At 42.3% G+C, this 11,171-nt stretch overlaps 1 protein-coding gene across 4 annotated transcripts in view; it reads right to left on the reverse strand.

Annotated features, from left to right (window-relative positions):
• The window catches only part of ARNTL (aryl hydrocarbon receptor nuclear translocator-like), a 136,440-nt gene that overhangs the window by 84,615 nt on the left and 40,654 nt on the right, over positions 1-11,171 (reverse strand). For all 4 annotated transcript variants that reach the window (XM_006885401.1, XM_006885404.1, XM_006885400.1 and 1 more), the window contains one exon: positions 9,733-9,805. The gene's annotated coding sequence lies outside the window, so the exon portion shown is untranslated. Of the gene's footprint in view, positions 1-9,732; positions 9,806-11,171 lie in introns of those variants that run through there.

An 11,171-nucleotide genomic window follows, 5' to 3' on the forward strand; every position in this document is an offset into this window, starting at 1 on the left:
ATAAAGACATTCTATTTTTACAAAATAAAACTTAAAATGTACTTGGTGGAATGAGAATGAAAGAGTTAGGGGTTGGAGGGCCAAGGTAAATAGAAAAAAAGTCCAGAGGCATGTGGACCCCACAGCCTCTCAAAAGTTATGTTTTGGGGAGGTAGGGTGATGAAGGACTTGAGTGGTCTCAGAATTGGTTACTTCTGTGATTTTTTTAAGGTTTTAAAAGCCGCAGAATAATTTTTTTTTAAACTCCAGCACCTACAAGAGCTCTCTCTAAAGTGACTGCCATCAGATGCTGCGTTTCCGCCACACCTCCCTATGTGCGGCCACCAGTCCCCTGTGTGTGTGCTCGCTGGAGATGGAAGGTGACATGGCTCTTCCAAGAACAGAGTGCAGAAAGGAATGATCTCCAGTACCAAGAATTTCAAACCTCTCACCTATTCAGTAAGTATGCTTCCAAATTACAACTATTTAAACTAATAAAAAGGGCTAAGTATCTTTAATTATTCACATACCACCATAAATCATTGAATCACTGTTTTCAACCTCCCCTAAACAAAAACAAATCCCACTGCTTTCAAGTCATTCTGAGTCACAGCCCCTCACAACTGGGGTTTATGAAGCTGTAAATCTCACGTAGGAGGCTGTCCATCTTTCTCCCTGAGTGCTGCTGGGGGATTCGAACCACCAGAGAGGCAAAGTTCTTGACCTGCACCACAAGTCCCTGCAGAAGACACCACCAGGGCTCCCTTTTCTGAACAATAAGCAGACACAATTTATATGCTGTATCCTCTAGTGCTACACTATCTAACATTTTAGGAGGACAGATCAGCCTTGCTGGAGAGTTTAAAAAATCATAGAGAAGCTGTGGTATATTCACACAATGGAATACTATGCTGCATTGAAAAACCAGGAACTTATGAAATATTATACAAAATGGGTGACCCTGGAGGACATTATGCTGAGTGAAATATCTCAGTCACGAAAGGACAAATACTGTATGGTGCCACTGTTGTAGAATGAAGCTGACATCAGGGTGGGGGTAAGACTGAGAAAAACTGGATAAATTATGTATACTGCATTGAAGCAGATGAGGGAGAGAACAGTTTAAAAATAATATATTTTAGGGCATTATGATTATCGTAAGAGTTTGGAATGCGGGTTGAAGAGTGGAGTATACTTGGGGTGGGTGCGGGGGGATTGTATACCAATGAAGGAATTTTTCCTTTTTTTTTTTCAAGGAGAAGAGCAAACTGGGGGTGGGGTGGGGTGGGCGAGAGAAAAGTGCAACAATGAATGAATGGAAATCCAAAATCTCTGTAAATGTTCATTGAAATTAATTTTAAAAAATTATTCATGAGGAAATCTCCTAGGGAGGAAGAGATAGGTGACACCACTAATCTGAGAGTCCTACATGTACTGATTTACTGCTGATCTTCCAGCAGGTTTTCAAAGGCAGTAAATCACACAGGAGGAGATTGTCCAATGTTCTTCCATGGAGCAGTTGGTGGATTCAAACTGCATGTCTTTGGGTTAGCAGTGCAACTCCTTACATTAAGCCAGCAGCCCTGCTAGGTTATCAGAAACAATTTCTTGATCACACTTAATGGCTGAGCTGTGAATGGCCATCACTCTACATTAACTCACAGGTGTTACTGACCTTCAGAAGGAAATACAAATTCAATGAGGACAGGGGGGATTCAGTGGTAGAATTATCGCCTTGGTTAAGCAATGGACTTAACCATCAGGATGGCAATCCTGGTGTTGTAAACCCACAACTGCTCTACAGGTGAAAGACGCGGCAGTTTCCTCCCACAGTTGATTTACAGCCTCAGAAACCCTATGAGGTAGTTATGTCTCACAAAGTTGTTATGTGTTAGAACAGACTCCACGGCTGTCTGCTTTTTACATATTCCTCAAACCAAGGTTCAATTCCCAGCCAATGCAACTCAAGGTTTGCCACCACCCACTTGTCACAGGAGGCTTGCATGCAGCTGTGAACCAGTTTCAGCAGCCCTTCCAGACTTGGATGGACTTGGAAGAAAGACCTGTTTTCCTTCTTAAAATCAGCCAGAGTACACCCTCCAGAACACGGAGAATCAATCTGTCCACCTCTCAGGAGAAGCACTATGCAGTATTTTATTCCAGAGAGCTTGGCAGCTGGGAACAAGCTCAATCACCAAGAGCAGCCAAGCAGGCCATGGAAAAGTGCAAAGAGGCCAGATAGGGCCTTGGCAAGCTGCAGGACATGCCTCCTTTTGGAGGGCATAACCCTCTTTAGCACAATCCATCCCTGCCATGGCAGGAGAAGGGCCCAGTGTTGCCAGAAAAAAATCTACATCTGTTAATATTAGCCACTAATTTTAAAAAGTTTTAAAACATTCTGAGAGCTGAACAAAATACATCAGCTGGCCAGTGGGAGCCAGCAAGTGGAGGGTTCTTAATCTTTTAAAATGGACTTATTATCTCAATGACAATGGGCTATTTTTTTTAAGTTGATGCAAAACTGGAGGCAACATAACAACTGCCAATCCAATGTTGTTTACTTCTACAGTGAAACAGATTACATCAACCATGCTGTGCAAACATTACCAACATCCTTAGAAGGGTAATTTTTATTTTCAGAGAGGTAGATGCAGACAGGGAAATGGTAGGGGAATGGAGATAAAACACAAAATAGCCAAGGAATTGATCTGAAGAAAACAGTAGCACACCTGTGAAGACAAAAGGAGCTATCTCCATCTAATTCAGAAGAAAAGGCTAAATCACTTTACTACAAAAAGCATAAAAGCTCAAAATGATAATATTTCAGGCCCAGGGTAAAAAAGTAACTCAAAGCATGAGCCCCACAATTTACTGTCAATGAACCTACAGGGAATTACTAAGCTACTATGGGTTCATTACAAGAAATGTAAAATAATAGCTGCCAGGTGTTGTTCAAGCATTTAGCATCGAGGGTCACTAATGTGGGTCATACTGCCAGCAGGAGAGATTTCAATAAAAAGCCTGTCAGGCAAATCTCTCTTCAAAACAAAAACAAAAGTTAAGAAAATAAAACCAAAACCAACATAGAACCCAGACTCAACATTATAAATTTGTGCTCATTTTTCACCCTAGCCAAACAACAACACACATGCCCAAAATATTACCTGGACATAAGTTACAATTTACAAAATGCTTTTGTCAGACATTGCCTAACTTAGCCCTCCTTGAAGCCTCTGACTTTGTATCTCCTTCCAAGTAATTTTATAGCTTTCACCCTAATGAAAAGGATGTAAAACATTCTTAGTGATTACACATGATAGACAGATATCTGAGCCTTTCTATATTCCAAGTACGCACTGTCATTTCACCTTCACAATAATATCACTAGGGTTACTGCTATTATCATCATGCCATTTTACAGATGAGGAAACTGAACCTTACAGAGTTCTGGTGGTTTTTTGTAAGTCATAATGTTAGTATATACAGAGCTGACATTCCAAAGCAGGTCTACTTCCAGGGTGCTAAGTAAGGGCCCTGTAAAGCCAATCTATTTGCAGCTACTAAGCGTTCCAAGGCCTGGCTATTCCTCCCCCATGCACACCTTCCCCACTTGGTCGGAAGCCATTTTTCTAATTTTTCTTTTTCCCACCCACAAACAGTGTGAGTCACTCGGAGCTCCGCCAGCCTGCCCTGGAGGGCCCTGGAGGCCTGGAGAGTGTCCCTTGGGGACCAGGCTTGCCCTTCACTGGCCTAAGCAGGCTAGTCCAGTGTTCTGGTGTTTACCCAGAGTTGCATCATCTGAATGAGGTCTGAGAAGAGGGTCTGATATTCTCAATCTTGTAAAACAGTCAACCATGAGCCAAGGTAGTAGGAGTAAAGGGAGGTATCTTTGAGTTGGGACAGGATATTTATTTAGCCAACAGCAACTGTATAGATTTTATCCAAACTGACACAAAAGCACAGTGATGACACGACCTAGTCTTGACAGGGAGGTCAGAGAAGAATTCCAGGGAGGAGATTAATTAGCTGAGATCTGGGGGCTGAATAGGCAACAGTAGGTAAACCAGGAGGAAAATGCATTCCATGTAGAGGGAACAGCTTACGGAAAGTCTCCCTGAGGGAAGGTGGCAATTAGAAGCAGTACCAGCAGAGGTGGGACCACTGGTGGCCTTGTTTTAAGAAGCTACACTGCAAACTCAAAGGTATGCAGTACAAATCCACCAGCTGCTCCACTGTAGAAGGATGAACAATCTCCTCCCATCCAATTTACTGCCTCTGAAAACCCACCGGAGGATCAGCTGTCCGTCAGTTCCGACCCCACAGCACACAACAACCAACAGAGAGGAAAGGTTCCCTGTTCCCATCGAGCACTGCCATCAGCAGGACACCTCTGTACATAAAACACAATTGTCTCCTAGGAACTTGTCTGAGATTACTGTGAGCCCTCAAATAAAAGTCACATTTTTTAAATAAAATTTTTATATTGTGATTTTAACAAAAGTTTACAGAAAACTTGGATTTTCATTCATTCATTCTTGCAGTCTCTTCCCTCCCTCCCCTTCACCTCCCCCTCTCCCAGCTCACTTTGTTTTTTTAAAAAAATAGATTAATTCGGTGAGCTCTGGTGGCCTAGTGGTAGGAAACTGCACTGTAATCCCAGAGGTGCGCAGTTCAAATCCACCAGATGCTCTGCTGAAGAAGGAGGAACAATCGCCTCTTGTACCAGTCAGATCCAATTTGATGGTACACACATAAAAAGAATAAATAAATAAATAAAAATTATCTAAAAAAAAACCAGATTAATTCATTGTTGCACAATTTCTTCCTTTCTCCCTCTTCCCCCCCAAGTCCACTTTGCAATGTATCTCTTATTCTGGTATGTTGTCACACATAAAATGCCTAATCATATATTTCTTTTAAACAATTCTTCCCTCCATCTGTTCCAATGCAGTACTGATTACCTATCTACTCTTTTCCTACTCTCTTCCCAATCCCCCATTTCAGTCCTGCTTTGTAAGAGTGATGTTATGCAGTATTTGTCCTTTTGTGACTAAGATATTTCACAAAGTTACATTTTCAAACACCTGATTGCTCTTGTGTGTCAGGAAGTGTGAGGATGGTGCAAGATAGAACAGGGCTAAGACCTTTTGTTCATAGCATCCCTAAGAGTTGTACTAAACTCGACAGCACCTAACAACCACCACCAGTTAATCTGTGGCAGCAACAATATATAAAATAGGTGCACACGTTGAGCCAAAGGTCCAAAATCAAAACATGAAAATGTATTTGCTACGAACTCTGTGTGGGGGTAAGCGAGGCACTGGTTGGGGAGCCTCAGTGTCAGTGCCTCTTCCTATTTGGACTGGCAGCACTATTCACCAACTACCTTCCAAGGTTCCACATAAGATAAAATGCCCTCAGGCACCTTCTCAAAGAACCCGCCAGAGACGCCTTCTCAGCTGGACTGCAGGGGAAAAGGCTGTCAGAGAGCAGTTGGCAAGGATTGTTATTTTGGCTAATTTAGGATATTTGGGATGCATCCAGAACAAAGCTGGGTGGATCTCATTCCTGAGCATTCCTTGATGCACTATTTTTCACCCTAAATTGCTATTGCTGATTCCTCAACAAAATAATTAATAAATAAAAAAAGAGGGGTCGAAGAAGTCACATGCCTGAGATCTCCATATGCTAAGAGACACAGCCCGCAGCAGAGAACACAAGCCCAGAGCAACCTGTCTGGCCCACAGCTGGGGGTGGGGTCTGGGGGGTGGAGGGGAGCACTGAACTCAACAGTCAGTGAACCTCCTATTTAAAATATATTCAACTGCATTTTATAATCTGTTGTTTGGCTACACAGACAGACTTTGCAATCCTCACTCTTTCAACAAACACTTTCTGAGCCAGGTGTACTGTACTGGCAGAGTGTGTGTCTGTGTGTGTGTGTGTGTGTGTGTGTGTGTGTGTGTGTGTGTGTCTCTGTTTCTCCACCCTCAAGGAGCTCAAGGGCCTGCACATAGCAGATAAGGGAATCAACATTTACACTTTGAGAGAAATGCAGGTTGTTCTGGGATCCAGGAGGAAGGTCATCTCCAGTTCAGGGAGGGGCGCAGGGTGGGGAAGGAAGGTGTCTAGAGAGCGGAAACTTGAGCTGAGTTACCTAGAAGAGGAAAAGGGGAAGTTACATTCCCGGGAGAGGACATGGTGCTGGCAAAACTACTAAGAGGAGATGGCTTTGTGGAGGGCGCAGTGGAAGGGGCAGTGTATTACAGAGAAAACATAAACTAGGAAAATGGCCAGAAACCAGACTACAGAAAGACTGCAGGGTCATTGCAGAGGTTCAGGTAATACTCTATGAGCAATGAAGAGCCCCTGGAGGATTTTAAGCAGAAGCAAGGCCTGATGGGATTCATCAGCAGTGTCATGTTAATAGTGATGTAGAAGATGGACCGAGGTAGGGAAAAGAAGAACACAAAGATCAATTAGCAGTTACTGAAAGAAAATCTAAATATGACTGCCTCCTTCTTCTAAATAAAGTGTAACACTAGTTCCCAGAATTAGCTGAGAAACAAAGAAGTGGCATGAAAGCACAAACAGGAGACAAGGCTTCAGGTCACAACATCGAGAGAACATGTGAGGAAAAGTCAAGGCTGATTCCTGAAGTAGAGGGATATGGTGGGAAACAAATCATGCAGGGCTCTGCTCTAGGAGCTTGAGGTTAGAGAAGAATGATGAGAAACAACAAATACATAAGCAAAAAGGAGATTCTCATTTTCACAAAGCTAGGATCAACAGACCTGTCTTGGAGTACAGCTCGAGTGCTCCTTAGAGGTAAGAACAGTGAAGGTTCTCAGAAAAGCCAGACTGGCTGAAGGACAGTGAGACTCGCTGTACTGCAACAACAGACTTGAGCACAAGAGATATTGTTTTCTCTTTGTAGTATCACATTAAGGTAAAAATTTTGATTCTTGCCTTTTTTTTTCTTTTAACTTTTAGTTTTTGTTGCTATTCCTTTCCCCTCCCCAGCTCCTTGTTGTGTACTGTTGAATAGATCTGACTGGAACAGAAGGAGATTGCCCCTCTTTCTCCAGTGTGGCATCTGGTGGATTTGAACTGAGTACCTTCAGTATTGTAGTGCAGCTTCTTGCCACTAGACCACCAGAGCTCCTTTACACAAGGGATATTGTGAGGAGTATGTGGGATAGAGAAAGATTTGATCTGTTGTACATATGGTTGCTATGAGTCAGAACCAACTCGACAGTATCTGACATATAAACAACACAGGACTGAAATCTGTCCTGCCTTTTGGCGACTTCTTTCCAAACCCACGGCTCCCTCCTCCAAGAAAGGAAAACACAGGTTCCAGAATTAGCTGGGAAACAGCTAGTGTTTGAGGTTTGGTCTTGTTCTCTTCTGGAGATCTCAACTTCTTCCACCCTTTGCATATATTCCTAAGAAGCAGAAATATCTGCTCTCAGCTCTAAATGTTTCATGTGAAAAACTCAATCTATAACAAGTAGAAAGAACACTGCCAGATTTAGGTGAGAGAAAACAGGCAGCAGAACAGACTAGTGGTTAAGAGTTAGAAAGACCTGAGTTTAAAGCCCATGTAACGTTGGTCAGGTTTCTAGACTTCTTCATAATTTGATTCCCATACTGCTGAAAATGCAAACACTGAATGCCATGTGACAGGATGCAATCATAAAATGAAATGATATATATAAAGTAGCCAGCACAGTCTGGCACACATTGAATATTCAATAAATGGTGGCTCTAAACCAGTTACATTTGTTGCTTTTATTGCTAGATCTCTAGCCATTCAATCTACACAAACCAAATAACAAAATTACTTACCATTCTAACCCAAGAGCTACTGGAAATAATTCAGAGCATGAGTATCAACTGACATCTGAAAATGACTTGAGGAACTGCATCAGTTCCCCACACTTATGCAGACTGTACATTAAGATATTTCATTTCAGCATCTCAGTCTACTTATTTTCTTCTCCAGTTTATGAAAATGCAACTATTTCCCCAACAGGGAAATATGTTTTGCCATGTCTATGGCAAGAATCCAGACATAGGGTGGATTCCGTGGTGCAAGTTGTGGCAGACGTACAAACACCACACCTCAAAGGGAGCATAAAAACACAAACACGAGCCCAATCTACACACAAACTTGAAAACACAGCTTGGTTCCAGTGAAGGAAATGAGAACTGGTCACAGCATGCACTGTCTGGCTCAAAGCTAATGTTTTCTTTTTACATGAAAATCCATATATCTTATACATCGCCCTTCTTTTATGACTCAAGCCGTCAATGACCTTTTTTAGAAAAATATCCCTGATTCTTTATTCTTCATGTCCTGACCCCAACCAACCAGGTTTCCCTTCCCATCCTCTCTCATAATAATGTATTCTTTATGGCCATCAGTTACCAGTCTGTCATGAATTCAACAGCCTTCTCTCACTTCCTTTCTGCCTGTTCTCTACTGGAACTATCCTCTCCTCTTGCTTTCTGGGACTCTCTCCTCCTTGACTTCTGGTGTTCTCCCACTCCGGTGTTCTTTTCATGCCAAAATATGAGCATTCCCCATGGCTCCAGCCCTCTGCCCGCCAGGAGAGAACTTAACCCTATATGGTTCTCACTCTGTATTTGAAGACCTAATATTTTCAGGCCAGCCTAAAGTCATATATTTCCAATAATCTACCACCTCACTTTGAATTTATGCTATCTAAAAACCGATGCTTCAATCATTCGTCTCCACTGCTAATATCCACATTTCTGTCACAATACTATCGTATTGTGAATCACAACTTTTTAATCTTCTTTAACTCGTATCTTTAATGTTTAAAGACACTTAAAATACCATTGGGTTTCCCTTTTTAAAAAATTTTGCAATTGGTCTATTGGTCCATTTTAATCAATATTAGCCATACAACCTCATACCTGGATTGGTACTGTTGCCCTCTAATAGGGTACCAAACCCCTAGTTCAGAAGAATGATAAAACATCACTCTACCATTTTACTTCCATGACCAAAGTAACTTCAGTGGCTTCCTGCTGCCTGCAGAATAAAAGTGTTTCAACCCAACATAGGTTAGAAAAAAAGTTAGCAAATGACAGTCCACAAGTCAAATCCACCATACTACCAGCAAATAAAGTTTTATTGGGACACAACCATATCCATTCATTTATGTACTATCTATGCCTGCTTTCATGCAACAACAGCAGATATGAGTAGCTGTGACAGAGACCACATGGCCCGCAAAGCTAAAAGCATGTACCATCTGTTCCTTTTCAGAAAATTTGTCCACCCTGGTCTAAAAGAACAAGACACAAACAGACCATGATGCTTGCCCACGATTCTTTGAGCGGAAGCTTTTGCAGCCACAGGTCTGCTGCTGAACCTACTTTCTTAATACCTGACACCTTCTTAAGCTCCTGAAATTCTTTATCCATCTCCTCTCTCAATCACAGCCAAAGCTCCACTCTCCATGAAATCAACCCCATGTAAATCCACACCTTCTAGATTCTCCTCCTCCTGCCTCCTTTTCTGTATCTACAGAAAAAGAATCTGTAGTGAGATTTCACTTCTCCTGTGTGTCCTTCCCGCCTAGGCTATAAATTTCTTTGTGGTCCAGGCTGAGTTACCTCCACAGAGATAACTGTTGCCAAAGATAACTGTTACCTTGCCTTTCATTCCAAATGCCAACTGACAGCACAATTTGGTAAGAAGGCTTAAAACAAACTTACCAACAAAGGCCCAGGATTCCACATCTGAAAAGTGAAACTTGGGTCCAAAAGCACACACTCTAGTCAGCACCACCTAAAAGTCAATGAAATAAAGAGTTTTTAAAAGAGAATATGTTTACATTTTCTTTAAGTTCACAACCCTTAATAAGTTTTTTTTTCCACCTAGAATGCTCAAGTGCTTCTTTGCAAAGAAAACTGCTCATCTTTCAAGCCCACAGGACAGTCTTTCCCTGGAAGCCTTTCCAATGTCCCACACAGGCCAAGCATCTCCTCTTCTCAACCCTCTCTGGTGAGGTATTTACTGGTGACGTGGTACACTACCATGTAGTTCTCACATACGAACGAAAGGTCCTGCAGTGAAAAGAGTAGCTCTGTCCCTTACCCACTATACAGACATTGTTGTATTTAGATAGTCCTCAATAAATATTTGTTAAATTGATGGATACGCCTCCTATATGATTGACTAACTCAAGTTACTATCTATCTAGACTTCTGCTAAAATTCCCACCACTGAAATGCCCAAGTCAATACCACTGCTTTTTAAAAAACAAACAAAATACCATTGCTTTTAACATGTAATGGCTTAACAGGAAAGATTAATGAGGTTAATCTTCTAAATGTACAACTTTGGAATGATACTCGCCTGGGCAGACACTTTCAAAGGCTCCAAGATCCAAAAAGACAAGCCCAACTCTGTAGCCAAGGTACCAGACCTGCACCAACTGGCCTAGCCTGACTCTGCTGGCTCAGCTCACACTGTTCCATCATTGGTCCCTCCAGCCAGGCAAGCAGGACTAAGAGCTAAAACCCATACGTATGTATGTACACACCACACCACACCCCCAACAGACACACATCTCTTCCCCCAGGCTCAATGTCTTCTTCCCCTTCCCACCACATTACAGAACGCCATTCATCTACTGAAATACCACCCATTTCAAACGTCATATCCTATACCAAATTCTCGATAGTACCTCAATCAGTATTCATGGAATGAACGATATGACGAATACATGAATGAATATGACATCAGTCTTGCCTACGGAAGCTGGCAGTATGGGTTTTGACACCAGTTAATCATTCCCTCTTGCTTCACTCTCCTCACTGGCTCTCCAGGATAGTAGTCCCCTCTCTTTTGATTCCCCACCCACATCACCAGCATCTCCTGCTCTTTGTGGTTTTGTTGTGTTTTTTTAAAAATTTATTATTAATTTCCTGGTGCTGGCTGAAAATCGCCTGTGACTTCATCCATAGCCACTGGTGAGAGTCAGTGCCCAGAGCCATCAGGGGCTTTAAGCTCGTTGCCCACTGCTGTGGTGTGGACAGCTGAAACCCAGGCCCCAACAGGCACCTGGGGGGGAAAAAACCCAGACTCTACTTTATGCTCTGCAGGAGAAGGAGGGGCAGTCTCCTGTACCAGTCAGATCCAATTTGACGGT

The sequence above is a fragment of the Elephantulus edwardii genome, unplaced genomic scaffold, assembly GCF_000299155.1.
Source record: "Elephantulus edwardii isolate Elephantulus edwardi_28Jun2011 unplaced genomic scaffold, EleEdw1.0 scaffold00044, whole genome shotgun sequence".
Classification (NCBI taxonomy): Eukaryota; Metazoa; Chordata; class Mammalia; order Macroscelidea; family Macroscelididae; genus Elephantulus; species Elephantulus edwardii.